At 40.4% G+C, this 15,056-nt stretch overlaps 1 long non-coding RNA gene across 1 annotated transcript; it reads right to left on the bottom strand.

The window, feature by feature from the left end:
* Nucleotides 1-4,375: 4,375 nt before the first annotated feature.
* LOC131637506 (uncharacterized) lies at nt 4,376-5,597 on the bottom strand. The gene is made up of 3 exons (XR_009294351.1): nt 5,033-5,597; nt 4,793-4,822; nt 4,376-4,682 (listed from the first exon to the last, which is right to left on the bottom strand). It is a non-coding gene; the product is annotated as an uncharacterized LOC131637506 (long non-coding RNA).
* Between the last annotated feature and the right edge of the window lie 9,459 nt (nt 5,598-15,056).

The following is a 15,056-nucleotide window of genomic DNA, read 5'->3' as shown; positions in this document are numbered from 1 at the left end:
CTAGATAAAATAGCGTTGGAGGGCCTGGTGGTTAGACCAAGTCGTCTGGTAGTTAAAGCTTTTGACGGATCGCAGAGTCCAGTATTTGGAGAAGTAGACCTTCCTGTTATAATTGGCCCTCATACCTTATGTATCAATTTCCAAGTAATGGAGATTGAACCAGCTTACACTTGCTTACTAGGGCGTCCTTGGATTCACGCAGCTGGGGCAGTCACCTCCACTCTCCACCAGAAATTAAAATTTGTGAACGGGAACTCCATAGTGACCGTCAATGGAGAAGAGGATATATTTGTCAGCAACTTAAATTCGTACAGATATATTGAGGCTAGAGAAGGTGCACTGGGTACTGCATTTCAAGCTCTCGAGATAGCAACTACTATCACACTACCCGTGGAGAAAGTGCGAAGGGCGGTAACATCCTGGAGAGATCTACAAGACTTGAATGTAGAAGGCTGGGGCAAGGTACCAGAGATCTTAGAGAAGAAGGATCGCCTAGGGCTGGGGTATCAACCATCAAAGGTCACAAGCACTATGAAAGAAGAGCAACAATTCCCCCCGATTACGCATACTTTCGTAACAGGAGGATATGAACATGTGGCTATGGTATCCAACAAGGATTCTAAAGAGGGAACGTCCAATTTCATCCGAGAGGTCAGACCAGGAGAGCAGCTTCAGAATTGGACAAGCCTGGAGATACCGGAGATAGTTTTTGTTTCAAAGTAACTTGCTTTTGTGTGTTTTATTTCCCTTTCCAATAAAGAAAAACAATAACGCTCATGCCTCGCCCGAAGCATAGAGTTTGTTTGTAAGGGCCCCATCTATTTCCAAGTTTAAAAAGTTTATTAATAAAATTGTCTTTGCATTTGGTATTGAAAATATCGTCTTTTCCCGCATTTATTTTCTTTTTTCTTTCAAAATGACAAATAAATTTCTTACACAAAAAAGCACGTTCATATCTGCATACTAAAGACAAAACATAAAACGTGTGCAGATCACCTTCTAACACTACCGATAATAATACTGCTGAAACTCTGTACAAACTCGAGGCTCTCGCTAATCAGTCCGAAGAAGGGGATGAGGAAGACGATGAACTTCCGGAGGAGTTGTCAAGGTTAATGGATAAGGAATCCAAAAGTATGCTCCCTCCGCAAGAGGCCATTGAAACCATAAATTTGGGTACAGACGAAGAACCCAAGAACATCAAGATTAGGGCAACACTGAACGAGGATGTGAAAGCGACGCTAATCAAGCTTCTCCACGAGTATGCAGAGATATTTGCTTGGTCATACCGTGACATGCCGGGATTGGATACTGATATTGTTGTACATAGGTTACCACTCAAAGAAGGATGTGCACCTATCAGGCAAAAGCGCCGAAGAGTTCGACCGGATATGGATAGTAAAATCAGGGAAGAAGTGCTCAAACAGTTCGACGCCGGGTTTCTTGCTGTAGTTGAGTATCCACCATGGATTGCCAACATAGTGCCAGTTCCTAAGAAAGACGGGAAGGTACGCATGTGTGTGGATTACAGGGACCTGAACAAAGCAAGTCCAAAGGACGATTTTCCACTACAACACATAGATGTCTTGGTGGACAATACAGCACAAGCTTCGGTGTTTTCCTTTATGGATGGGTTCTCCGGGTATAATCAGATCAAAATGGCTCCCGAGGATATGTAGAAAACAACCTTCATGACATCTTGGGGTACCTTCTGTTACAAGGTAATGCCTTTTGGATTGCGAAATGCAGGGGCAACATACCAAAGAGCCATGGTCACACTGTTCCATGACATGATTCACAAGGAGGTCGAGGTATATGTAGATGATATGATTGCCAAATCTTGCACAGAAGAAGAACATATCACACACCTACATAAGTTGTTCGAGCGTGTAAAGAAGTTCAAGCTGAGGTTAAACCCGAACAAGTGTACATTCGGTGTAAGGTCAGGAAAGCTATTGGGATTCATTGTGAGCCAACGAGGCATAGAGGTTGATCCCGACAAGGTAAAGGCTATACAAGCAATGCCTGTTCCAAAGACAGAAAAAGAGGTGCGTGGGTTCTTGGGTCGATTGAATTATATCTCAAGGTTTATTTCACATCTGACGGCTACATGTGAGCCTATATTCAAGCTGCTCAGAAAAGATCAACCTATCAAATGGAATGACGATTGTCAGGTAGCCTTCGGAACTATAAAGAACTACTTGCAAGAGCCACCGATACTCTTACCTCCTATACCAGGGAGACCACTGATCATGTACCTCACAGTTCTCGAGAGATCTATGGGGTGTGTACTGGGGCAACAGGATGAAACAGGCAGGAAAGAACACGCTATCTACTATCTAAGCAAGAAGTTCACGGATTGCGAGTCTCGATATTCACCATTGGAAAAGACATGTTGTGCCCTAGCATGGGCCTCCAAACGTCTAAGGCAATATATGCTGAACCATTCCACATGGCTGATATCGAGAATGGATCCTTTGAAATACGTGTTCGAAAAGCAGGCTCTCACGGGTAGAATTGCAAGATGGAAAATGTTGCTGTCAGAATACGACATACAATACGTCACCCAAAAGGCGATAAAAGGGAGTGTACTGGCAGAACATCTTGCTCACCAACCCATCGAAGAATATCAGTCTATGAAGTTCGACTTCCCCGATGAGGACATTATGCTGGTCAGAGACTACGAAATACCAGGACCCGACGAAGGTCCCGAGCCGGGCTTGGTATGGACCCTCACATTCAATGGTGCTTCAAATGCATATGGACATGGTATAGGGGCAGTCTTGACATCTCCTGACAATCGGCACCTACCCTTTACTGCAAGACTATGCTTTGACTGCACCAACAACATTGCAGAATATGAAGCATGCATATTGGGGTTAGAAGCGGCAATCGATCTAAGGATTAAACTGCTAGAGGTGTACGGGGATTCAGCATTGGTAATCCACCAAGTCAACAAAGAATGGGATACTCGAGATTCAAAGCTGATCCCATATCGAGACCTTATACTGGAGTTAATGGCTGAGTTTGAGACAATCACTTTTACTCATATCCCAAGGGAAGAAAATCAAATGGCTGACGCATTAGCAACACTTTCCTCTATGTTCAAAGTGACCTGGCCAAACCACGAGCCACGAATAACGGTTAGACACTTTGATGAGCCCGCTTATTGTCTCACAATCGAGGAACAGTCTGACAACAAGCCATGGTACCACGATATCAAAAGGTACTTGGAGAAACAAGAATACCCGGAGAACGCCTCCACAATTGATAAAAAGACATTAAGGAGATTGGCAGCTAAGTTCTTCCTGAGCGGAAATGTCCTATACAAAAGAAATTACGACTCGGTGTTACTAAGGTGTGTGGATAAAAATGAGGCCAAGGAGATTATCAGAGAAGTACACGAAGGAACCTTCGGAACTCATGCAAACGGACACTCGATGGCTAGGAAAATACTGCGAGCAGGGTATTACTGGTTAACAATGGAAGCGGACTGTTTCCAATATGCAAGAACATGTCACAAATGCCAGATTTACGCCGACAAAGTACATGTACCACCAAATCCATTGAACGTTCTAAGTTCACCATGGCCGTTGTCATACCCCAAATTTGTCCTACCCCTTTAACTTTTAACTGGCTTAAGCTTCTCATGTTACCTGCATACCTTCCATTAGGTCATCTAACACATCATGCATTCATTAATCAATAAACTTGGCATTGGATCAATGATCTGGGAAAGAGTCGAGTTTCATTTCTCTGTACCGGGTGATGATGGACTAAGAACTCGCGACCTTCACTGGATTAGGGTTTGTTGTGGTTATTTGAGATACAAGTTATCTTAGTACAACTAATGTTTACTTGAGTTTCTTAATGAAGAACTTCGAGAGAAGCGTTATGGTATATTTAAAGGTGGCAAGTCGGTTGAATTTTCTATGCAAAGTTGAATAAGAGCCATTTTTCATATGCATATCGTGAAAGGAGAAGATAGAGTTTATTCCTACAAAGGTTTGAATTTTGGTCAACAAAGTCAACTAGAAAGGGTTGACTTTCTGGTGACCGAATCCTTGGAAATCCACTTTACTTCATATTGAGTATTACTATTCAAGTGGCTATTATATTGAGAAGCATTCCATCCAAGACATGACGAATTCAGAAAAAGGAAAGAGATCTAAAGATAATCCCATTCGGCATAAATTGACACTTGGTCTACAGGTCGACCTAGGAAGGTTGACATTTGCTAACTAAGTCATGTGGATCTCCTCATTCAAGATGGGATATGGGTAATTTCATTTGAAAGGCTCTATACTGATAGTAGATATTGAAGCATGAAGAGAAATTCAAATTTGGAAAGAATAGAAGTAAAACTTCATCTGTATTTGGTTGAAATATAAGTCAATACAAAAGTCGAGTGTCTATACATCCATTTCAAGTCCCTTTACTAAGGTCCAAATTCATTCGATCTATACATTCTTTCAATTCCCATTATCATTACGACATCCAAAGTTCATCCACAATTACACAAAATCAATTCCATGTTATTACACTGAGACATTCACATCAAAAACTACAAAGAAAATATCCTAATCCTATTCTAGACACACTTCCGATTTTGCTATTTCGATCTTCAAGCTTTATGACCATAAGCCCACCTTATGTTCCCATTCATTGAACCAACCTGCTGCCTGCATGTTAAAAAACAGCATAACCAATCACAATACATACACAATTCAGCAGCTTCCTATCATAACAGAAAAGAGAAATCGGTGGAAAGAGTGGCAACAAAGATAACTACCCTCGTGTCGACTTAATCTCAGCCTGCCATCTGAACAAAAAAACAAGAGCAATGTCATACAGAGCATGCATAAACCAGTTACAATAAATCCCTAACCGCATTCGAAACCAAAACAGTTACATACATGTTCACTTCGCATCATGCATACAATCCAATATACAAGCAAATCGAAAGAGAAGCCCTAGAACAGAAATGCCAACAAACTCGGGAAATTGTGCAAGTTCAGAATTCATAGCTAACCTTTGGTTCTCAATGAAGCTACAATGCAAGGAATCAATTAATGGTTTCAACTTCGAACGTGTTCGCTACTTATACAGACTTGCAGCATCCATCAAATGCAAAAGCCAATCAGCATCAGCTCACCAAACTAAACAACAAAACTGCAGCAGAAAATCCTAACACCAATTCATTCAGGAAAAAAACAATTCAAGTCAAAAACTGTAACCTCATAACAATCCTACCACTCCACTGCCCTGCAAGTACTTCAGTTAGTGAATCAGTCTCAAACTTCATAAGCTTACCAAACAGCCCTGCATCCAGTCGAATAAATCAGTCCAAAAAAAAACCAATACAAAGACTAACTCAGTTTCTACTTGTTTTCAGCATTAGGAACCAATAGTCACCAACTGCAGTTTTGAACTACCAACTTACCAACAGCATTTAACTAGCCTTTTTCTATTTTGATTCACTAACAAAATTTCACAATGAAACTAATAGCCATAACAGAAAAGCAGTTCCAACAGAATTCACTATTGCCCTAACCAACTAACAGTTACTTTCCTAACCGTTTCTAACTGAATCCATAACAAACCTCCCAACCGATTCCTAACAACCTAACATTCAGTTAATTGAATCCTAACCATTCTAACAGAGAGAAAACAGAAAAAGTCAAAAATAACTAACCTTGAGAACCGATTTTCTTCATCCCTATATAACAGATTTCTTCTTCATCCGTCAGCTGCTAGCCACCCCTTATCCATAACAGAACTCACGCCTCATTCACAGACCACACTTCATCTTCTTCACTTCAATTCACCTTCTTCAATCTCCATTTTTCTCTCATTTTCACCACCTTCATCTTCACTTCACTCCACCATCTTCACTCTTCAAACTTCAAGTTTTCTCTGAATCTTCACCATCACACACCACTTTATCACCTTCACTCTTCCATTTTTTCACCTCAGACACCATTCACCATCATTGATCACGAACTCTAACAGAAAATTCTCCAACAATCTTCATCACTTTTCATCACAAACCTCAATCTTCAAGAAATCTCCATCAAAAATAATCCCCGAATCGTCACGTTCTTCATCATAGATATCCTGCGAAAAAATCAGAGAATATTCACGGAAAGAATATTCCGTTTCTTCAATTCCTCAATCAACCATAATTCTGAACCTTCTCCGTAACCTTTGATCCAATTCTTCATCATCATAGTCGAATCTTCATCGTCATCTGTTCATTATCAACGCAGAGAGTCGCATCATTAATCTTCTTCACTGCAAACAACATCAAATTCGTAATCCATGGAGGTCACAGCAAGAACAAAAAAAGATCGCGATAACGCATTGAGAAGAAAGAATCTGAGTCGAGAGGTTGTTGAGTCGAGAGAGGGATTAACGGAATCGAGTGAAGAAAGAGTCAAATCGGGAGAGACGAAGGAGATGAGCCGAGGTTGCCTCGCTTTGGTCCACGGTGGCGTTCGAGGGTTTCGATCGGAGATGAAGGGGGGAGTATGCTCCGCCGTTGGTGCGTCCACGAGGAAGAAGAAGGAAAGCTGAACGGTCACAATCTAAACCCTATTTCCTCTTCTTTGTTTATTTAATTTTTATTTCTTTTAATTCAATCTTTTTTTTAATTAAAATCATGATAACAAAAATCTGTAACAAAACGTCATTGGGCTAAGGCAAATTCCTAAGTATACCTCCCATTAAGCCCACAACATTCTTTTTTGGGAACAAATCTGGAACAAAAAATAACTGGTTGGGCCGATCCCTTTGGGCCCTGCACCCGAGCTTCTCAGCACGCACCTATAATTCATCTTAGCACCCCCTGTTTACATTTTTGTTCTTGTTAAATTTAGGTATTGACATAGTTTTTGGTTACTAAATTTCTTTTGATAAAACAATAAAAGTCATGACTTTCTAGGTAGACTTAGGGGATTTTAGGATTAATTTTAGTCTTAGAATTTTCTCCTAAATGGCTCATAAAAATAGTAGGTTTTTTAGGTTAATTTTGACATTTAATTTCCTTCATAAAAAACTCATAAAAATAGTAGTTTGTTTAGGATTAAAATCGACATTTTGGTAGTTCTTTGCTTCACTAAAAATACACAAAAATAATAGTTTTTTTTAGTTTAATTTTGCACCAATGTTGAATTGTTTTTGTATCATTTCCATGCTATTTTTTGTATTATTCTTGTGCGATTTGTTACTTGTTTTGGCCATATTTTTTGGCCTATTTTGTTAATACCATTTCAACGCTCCTTTTAGAATTTAGTCACCATGTTAACTTTAGACGTAGATTAGAATGACAATTAGGTTAGAAAATAGGTTAGTTCCCCTTTCTCATTTTCTTTTTCTTTTCAATCTTAAAATACTTAATAAAAACCTGACAAAGATCATACTGTCACACTTCTGATATATGGTGGGAAAGGAATGATTAGGGCGTAGGCCCCGATGTACGTTCTTCCCCACGTAGTAGAAAAGAAATGATTGGGGTGTAGGCCCCGATGTACGTTCTTTTCTACTAAACGGAAAGAAATGATTGGAATGTAGATTTCGATGTATTTCTTATCCGTCATTTAGAGAATCGATTGTGGTGTAGAGCTCGATGTGCATTCTCTAAATATTCAAAAAAACAAACAAAATCCTTTTGGTATGATCTAAGTCACGAATAATTTCCCCTTTAAAAGACACCAACCAAAAACACTCAAAGCACTAATAAATGGTCAGATTTAAAACAAAGTAAGGAAGTGATGCGAAGCCTTGTAGTGGGTCTTCGTCATCATGGAATTACCCTTAAAAGATACAAACCAATTCTCTCTCTTCCCTCTTTTCTTAAGGGCATTGTTATCTCCGCTCCATTGCATCCTAGGTTTTCCCCTTATGCAAGAGCGCGAGCGTTAACTCCGCCCAACTAAAAAACACAAAAACAAACAGAAAATCTTTAGCCGAACTACGGCGCTCTGATTCCTGAAAAGGATACGTAGGCATCAAGTCGCGGGGCTTGAACGAGCACATTTGTAAATATTCCTTCTTTTCCCCGTATTTCTTTTGCATGCATTCGCATTTAGGTTTAGACATAGATACACACCCTTTAGATAGAAACAAACATAGGTGGATACCATCGAGTACGATGGGCGTGAGGGGTGCTAATACCTTCCCCTCGCGTAACCGACTCCCGTACCTTGATTCTCTGGTCGCAAGACCCTGTTCCTTCCTTTGTTAGGTTTCCTGGTATTCCTTTCCCTTATGGGATAAATATATTGGTGGCGACTCTGTTCATTTTTCGCGAGCGTGCGACAGCTGGCGACTCTGCTGGGGAAGTTGCTAGACCTGTTGCTGGTCCATCCTTAGCGAGTCGATCCTAGCCTGCGTTTGTTTGTTTATTTACTGGGTGTTTATTTGTTTTTATGTCTATACCTTGTATATATGTTTGCATGTTTATTTTTCTGCTTGCATATCATGTTTATTTCTGTTTGCACATCATGCATATGGATTATATTCTGTGTTCCTTGGGGTCTTCTGTTCTGTTTTGCAGGTTGGGTGGAATGTTTCTATGAGGTAAAAGGCCCAATACCCAGGCCAGAGTTGACACATAGGATACCTAGGATAGAGTGGATAGTCATGACGCCGATGAGATGTCAGGTCTTGTCTAGTGCGATCATGAGACCCACGCCCAGTCGAGGTCCAAATGGGGTATCATTGTTGGCATGTAGATGCAACAACATTGGTGCCTCAGGAGGACTGATAACGCTGGTTGCCATTTTGACCTTACCCTGACCTAGATTCACCTGTGAGTGGGGTGGGATATACATGACAGGTACCGTTGGTGACTATTCTGTTCTGTTGGTGACTATTTGTTTTCTTGGTATTCAAAAAGGTGCCGGACCTTTGATCTCATGACATCTGATCTATATCGGTTATTCAGAAGATTGTACAGTGGTTACTAAGATTATATGGACCGTTGATCCCATGCTTTTGCATTGCATAACATCATTGCTTTGTCCACTTCATTTATGGGGGATCCTAAAGTCTATTTCCAAAAAAAAAAGAGAAAATAAAAGAAAAGATATGTAAAAGAAAAGGAAATAGAAAAGCGAAAAAAGAAAAGAAAAGATATTCTATACAAAAGAGAAGCTTTGATTCCAAAAAAGAAAGATGAAAGTGTGAGAAAAGACTTTAGGATCTCTCATAAATGAAACATGCATTCATACTATCATGCATTTCATGGTTCTTTCAAAGACTTATGGGACCATTTCGATTCAGATTCCAAGATCAACAACAGATTTGACTTCTCACTGCCACAGCTCCGAGATCAACTATGGATCAACTCCGTGAAGAAATGGATGAGATGAGGGAACAAATGGGTCATCTTATGTTGGAGATGCAAGACTTGGTCCGTAATCAGGATGCACTAAAAGAGGAGAATAGTCAGTTGAAGACTCAGTTAAGCTTGGTTATGGAAATTCTAAAAACAGTACTAAGAAAGGAAGGGGATGTTGTTCCTACTGCTGCAACAGAAGTTGTTGATCCCTTCTCTTCAGTAGGATCCTTTCCCACTCATGGAATACCTCAGGAAGTTCCTCCTCAACTCCATGTGCCATTACCTCCATGCCAATCTGTTCTTCAAGGAGGCCAAATGTGTGGGAAAAAGCCTAAGATACCTCAGAGAATTCTCAATCCTATCCCGATGCCTTACGCTCAGTTGCTTCCCCGTTTGCTGGAGCTTCAGTTGGTTGAGCTACGAGAATTGGCTACGCCTGAAAAGCTTCCCCCCACCTTTGATGCCAATGCTCGATGTGAGTTCCATTCTGGGGCACCTGGTCATGATATTGAGAATTGTAGGGCGCTGAAGCAGCAAATTCAAGATCTCATTGATTCAAAAGTGATTTTGTTCACCCCCGAGGGTATGTTTGTTCGAGGAAATGGGGTTCCAACTGCGGTGGAAGAAAAGGTTGATTCATACTTCTATATCAGATCTACTTCAAATCAGAAGCATAATGCACCATCTTGGGTTCCAGGTTTCCCACCTCATCAGTCTCCATTTGTTTCACAGCCAGATCAAAAGAGGAAGACACCCGAACAGAATGGGTACTGGAATCATTGCCATCAGCAGGGTCCACAAATGCCAAGGAGACCACCAAGAAGGATTGACCCAATTCCTATGACCTATAGTCAGCTGCTTTCTCATTTGCTCAAGGATTCTTTGGTCCAACTAAGGGAATTTAAGCCCCCTCCAATACCAATTCCTCAAGGATATGACTTAAATGCAAGGTATGAGTACCATTCTGGGACATCTGGACATTCAACTGAGGATTGTAATATTTTGAAACACAAAGTCCAAGATCTCATTGACTCCAAAGTAATATCATTCACTCCAAATGGCCTGCGCATAAAACGAAGAGTTCATGCATAAGTGAATGCCCGCATTCCAGAAAGTATCACAAAAAAAAAAAAAAGAAGAAGAAGAATAAGCCCAAATGGAGTCAAGGCTCCTCAACATTGGCAATCATCATTTCATTTCCGTATTCTCACTTCAGTATTCCCTATTTTGTTGAAGACTACTTCCTTGTCTGAGTTGATTGGTATGATAATAATAAAAGCACCACAAATTCTCGAGCAACTTTGTCAGAATCTTTTTTCAAAAAGTAATCAAGAATGTTTTGCAGAAGCATCTCTCATTCTCAAAGTTCTTGTGCTCAGTTGTATCCGTGGAGGGTGGTGTTTCAGTTGGTGTTTGAACTCTTCTTGCAACAAGTAGCTTCTCTAAGTTTGGTGACCACACAAGGTTCCTCCATGTTTAATGGCGAATACTTCTTCAATGAATATGCTTGGGGCTCACGCACGAGGGATAAGCAAGACGTACTCTTATCTTGAGCATTGCGCCATTTGCATTGCTCGAATCCCTAAAAGCATTACAAATTCCTATGTGAATCCGTCAGAATCTTCTTCCGTGTGATAATCAAGAGTGTTCTTCACAATGATTCTCATTCTCAAGGTTCTACTTCATATATCAGCTGCCTTTTCTCAGGATCTCCTTCTCAGTGGCTTTGCTAGTTAACAGAGACAAGAAGAATATGAGAAACAAATTGATGTGATTGCCTTGTGCTCATTCGTTTCCTTGTTTGTTGGAATCACAATTGGTTAAGATTCTAGTATTGGGTCTTCTTCACCACAAGTAGCTCTCTTGAGTTGATGATCATACAAGATTCTTCCCATTTATGATGGTGATACTTCTCCAACATCTATGCTTGGGGCTCCCGCACGAGGGATAAGCAAGACATACTCTTATCTTGAGCATTGCATCACTCGCATTGCTCGAATCCCTAAAGCAAGACAAAAGTTTACAACTCATGGGTGACTTTGTTGGAGTTCTCTTTTGGAGTAATCTGAAGTGTTTGGAAGGAACTGCAGAAAGTATTCAAGCTCAACAAGTCCAGACGGAGTCAAGTCTCCTCAACAACGACACCCATTTAGTTTCTTACTGCATTCTCATTGTAATTTTTCATTTGTGTGTTTAAGCATCAATAGCATGTAAAAACTTGTTAATTTCTGAATGAAAATCATAATACATTGTTTATGTTTGTCTTGAAGTAATCCATTCGTTATCACTCATAAAATGTTTTTGGCATTACGATACCAAAGTTACTAATTGTTTGCTTAGACAAAAAGCTGAGGGAAAATGATGAAAGATAAAAATGAAAAATCTCTAATCATGTGTTTTCGAATAAAAACCCTACTGAGGATGTACAGGCATTGTTTCAAATCCCCAAACACCGGAGATATAAGGGAGATAGACCCTCGTTAACCCCTTTGAGCCTCGGAGAAGGAGTTTCTTTTTCTAATCATAAAAACCCTTATTTTAACCTTGGGGCAGGGTAGTGTTCATTTAACTTGATCGAGTGTTCAGAACTCACCAAAAAGGTATGAATCTAAAGATACAACAAGGGTTATCCTTCAAAGGGCTGAGGAATGTCAAAACCGCAATGATTATCCTTATTCCATCAAGAGGTTAAAAGAGGACGATGCCACAATGGTTATCCCTCATCAATCAGAGAATGAGGCAGTCACAATATTTCAAACAAATCGAGAGCAACGCAAGATCACACGACTTGTTCAAAAAGTGAATAAAAAAAAAGAAAGCCCGCTAAGTCAAAAACTTGAAATAAGTGACTTAGGCAAAAGTTAGGGCATCCCGCTGGACTCCAAAATAAAATTCAAGAGAATTTGTCCAGGCAAAAGTTAGGGAAAGCAGAAGCGAAAAACAAGAATTACAAAATAAAAATCCTCATCAAAGGAACAAAGTCGTGTGATGATCAATCAGAAGAATAGGAAAGTGAGTGACTGCCATGTCCGAAAAACCTCATTGATTCCTCAACCATCCCAAATTCCTTGTGAGGAATGAACACTCATGTCGAGTTAATGGAACCTAGGAATGGAGAACATCACGAAGGGGGTGGGTACCAAATAATTTTGAGCCTAAAATCCTTTGTTTTCTGAAAACCGTGAACCTGGCCAAGTTACAACCCTCAAAAGTCCTAATTGAAGTAGGGTTATTTTGAAAGCACACTCCTATGAGATAGAGTTTAACTGACTCCCAATGAAGCGAGACTCATTTCCATGTTGGTATCGTACTTTTGCTTTATCTTCCATACACAAAAATTGAGGTTGTGTCAACTAGTGATTCAGTCACAAGAGGTCGCAACCTCATTTCATAAAAAAAGGGGTTTCTTTAAACTTCAAGGCTAACCTAGGCTTTGCATTAGAATCATCATTCTTATAATTAACATTCTTTTGCATACAAAACATCTGCTTAAACATCAAGGAAATTACCATGATGAGAATCAGTAAGTAACTCGATCGTGTCAAAGTACAAGACTTGAGAACTCCAAGGAGGAAAAGCTAATCATATCAAATGTTGACCATCAAGGGGCAGTTCCTCTAAAAGAACTCCGTTGGGCATGAACACTTAATGCTTTCTTTGATTACCTTGAGGGGAAGAGTTTGAAGACTCCGTTGAGTGTGGTAAAGCTGTTCCCATGTTTGTTTGGCATCAAAACAAGGAAAGCTTGAGGATTCTAGTAAGATGTACCTAATCAGGGGCAATTAAGTCGAGGTTTGACCTCTCAAATTCAGCATATCTGGGGCAATCATGTCGATAAATCTCTTCAAGCTTTGATCAATCTGGGGCAATCATGTCAAGAAATCTCTCTCAAGTTCAACCAATTTGGGGCAGTTACGTCGAGATTCGACAAATCTCTCCAAGGATCCTTTGGGGCAAATTCCTCCATAAGTCACGAAGCTTGGGGCACAATTCTGAGTTTTTGTCGCTCCATGACCATAGGAGTTTATTTCTCCTAGGAGTTATCCTACTTCCCTAGTCAAGGCTCCTTATCTGGATTTCTCATCCCCAACATGGTGAATCAAGGGAATCTCCTTAAGCTAAAAATCCTCCAAGCAGTGGCACATGGTGAGAAGTCAGAAATCATTCTTCAAGTCAAGGAAAAGTGCATCTTACAAATCAAAAGTCCAATATCTATTGGCACCTCCACATGGTCCTTAACACTAAGGGGATTCTCCCTGGTGTTTACCTCACTAATGCCTTTATTTGGCACTCTGCATATAGTACTCATTGCATATAGCATTGCATCCTCAAAAACGTAGCATATCCATCAAAATGGAGCATTACTCCATAGAAAAGTTCAAACATGCATACAAAGCATAAGCCAGATAATACAAATCCGCACCCAGTCAAGACAATAATACATCCCCACACAAAGGGTTGTCTTTACAAATTCTGATTGATATCTGCTATTACATTTCAAATCTCTTCCAACCGCGGTGCCGATGCGAGGTATCTTCAATCTCTGATGAGTGTCTGACACAATGTCTTCTTTTGTCCCTCGATGTCGAGTCGATGTTGAGTCATAGGTCGCACGAGATCTTTTCCTTCCAGTTTTGAAGTTCGTACGAGATCTTCTCCCGATGTTGAGTCATAGGTCGCACGAGATCTTTTCCTTCCAGTTTTGAAGTTCGTACGAGATCTTCTCCCGATGTTGAGTCATAGGTCGCACGAGATCTTTTCCCTCCAGTTTTGAAGTTCGTACGAGATCTTCTCCCGATGTTGAGTCTTAGATCGTACGAGGTCTATTCTGTCCTGAAGATCGTACGAGGTCTTCTCCCGATGTTGAGTCATAGGTCGCACGAGATCTTTTCCTTTCAGTTTTGAAGATCGTACGAGGTCTTCTCCCGATGTTGAGTCATAGGTCGCACGAGATTTTTTCCTTTCAGTTTTGAAGATCGTACGAGGTTTTCTCCCGATGTTGAGTCGTAAGATCGTACGAGGTCTATTCTGTCCATAAGATCGTACGAGGTCTTCTCCCGATGTTGAGTCATAGGTCGCACGAGATCTTTCCCTTTCAGTTTTGAAGATCGTACGAGGTCTTCTCCCGATGTTGAGTCATAGGTCGCACGAGATCTTTTCCTTTCAGTTTTGAAGATCGTACGAGGTTTTCTCCCGATGTTGAGTCGTAAGATCGCACGAGGTCTATTTCCTTTCTGTCTTGAAGATCGTACGAGGTCTTTTCCTGATGTCGAGTCGTAGATCGCACGAGGTCTATTTCCTTTCTGTCTTGAAGATCGTACGAGGTCTTCTCCTGATGTTGAGTCGTAAGATCGCACGAGGTCTATTTCCTTTCTGTCTTGAAGATCGTACGAGGTCATCTCCTGATGTTGAGTCGTAGATCGCACGAGATCTATTTCCTTTCAGTCATTGTTTCATGTAACATTTCTTTTGGGAACCTTGTATTGGCACTTTGGGCTACGTTACAAGCTATCACCCTTCTTCCAATTACTCACTGTAAATTCTTCCACCAGAAAAACAAAACAAAAGTTCTCTTTCCCCAGCAGATATCAAAATACAAAAATAAAGCTAACACTTACACCATCATTTCAAGACAAATTTCAGGTTTTGGATATTTAATCTTCTTCTACCTCGAATGTTCGAAAGGCTAGCGCCAATCTCACCTTCGGGTTTA

Source organism: Vicia villosa, unplaced genomic scaffold, assembly GCF_029867415.1.
Source record: "Vicia villosa cultivar HV-30 ecotype Madison, WI unplaced genomic scaffold, Vvil1.0 ctg.002015F_1_1, whole genome shotgun sequence".
Taxonomy (NCBI): Eukaryota; Viridiplantae; Streptophyta; class Magnoliopsida; order Fabales; family Fabaceae; genus Vicia; species Vicia villosa.
The sequence above is the reverse complement of the archived record's forward strand: the minus strand, read 5'-3'. Positions and strand labels throughout refer to the sequence as shown.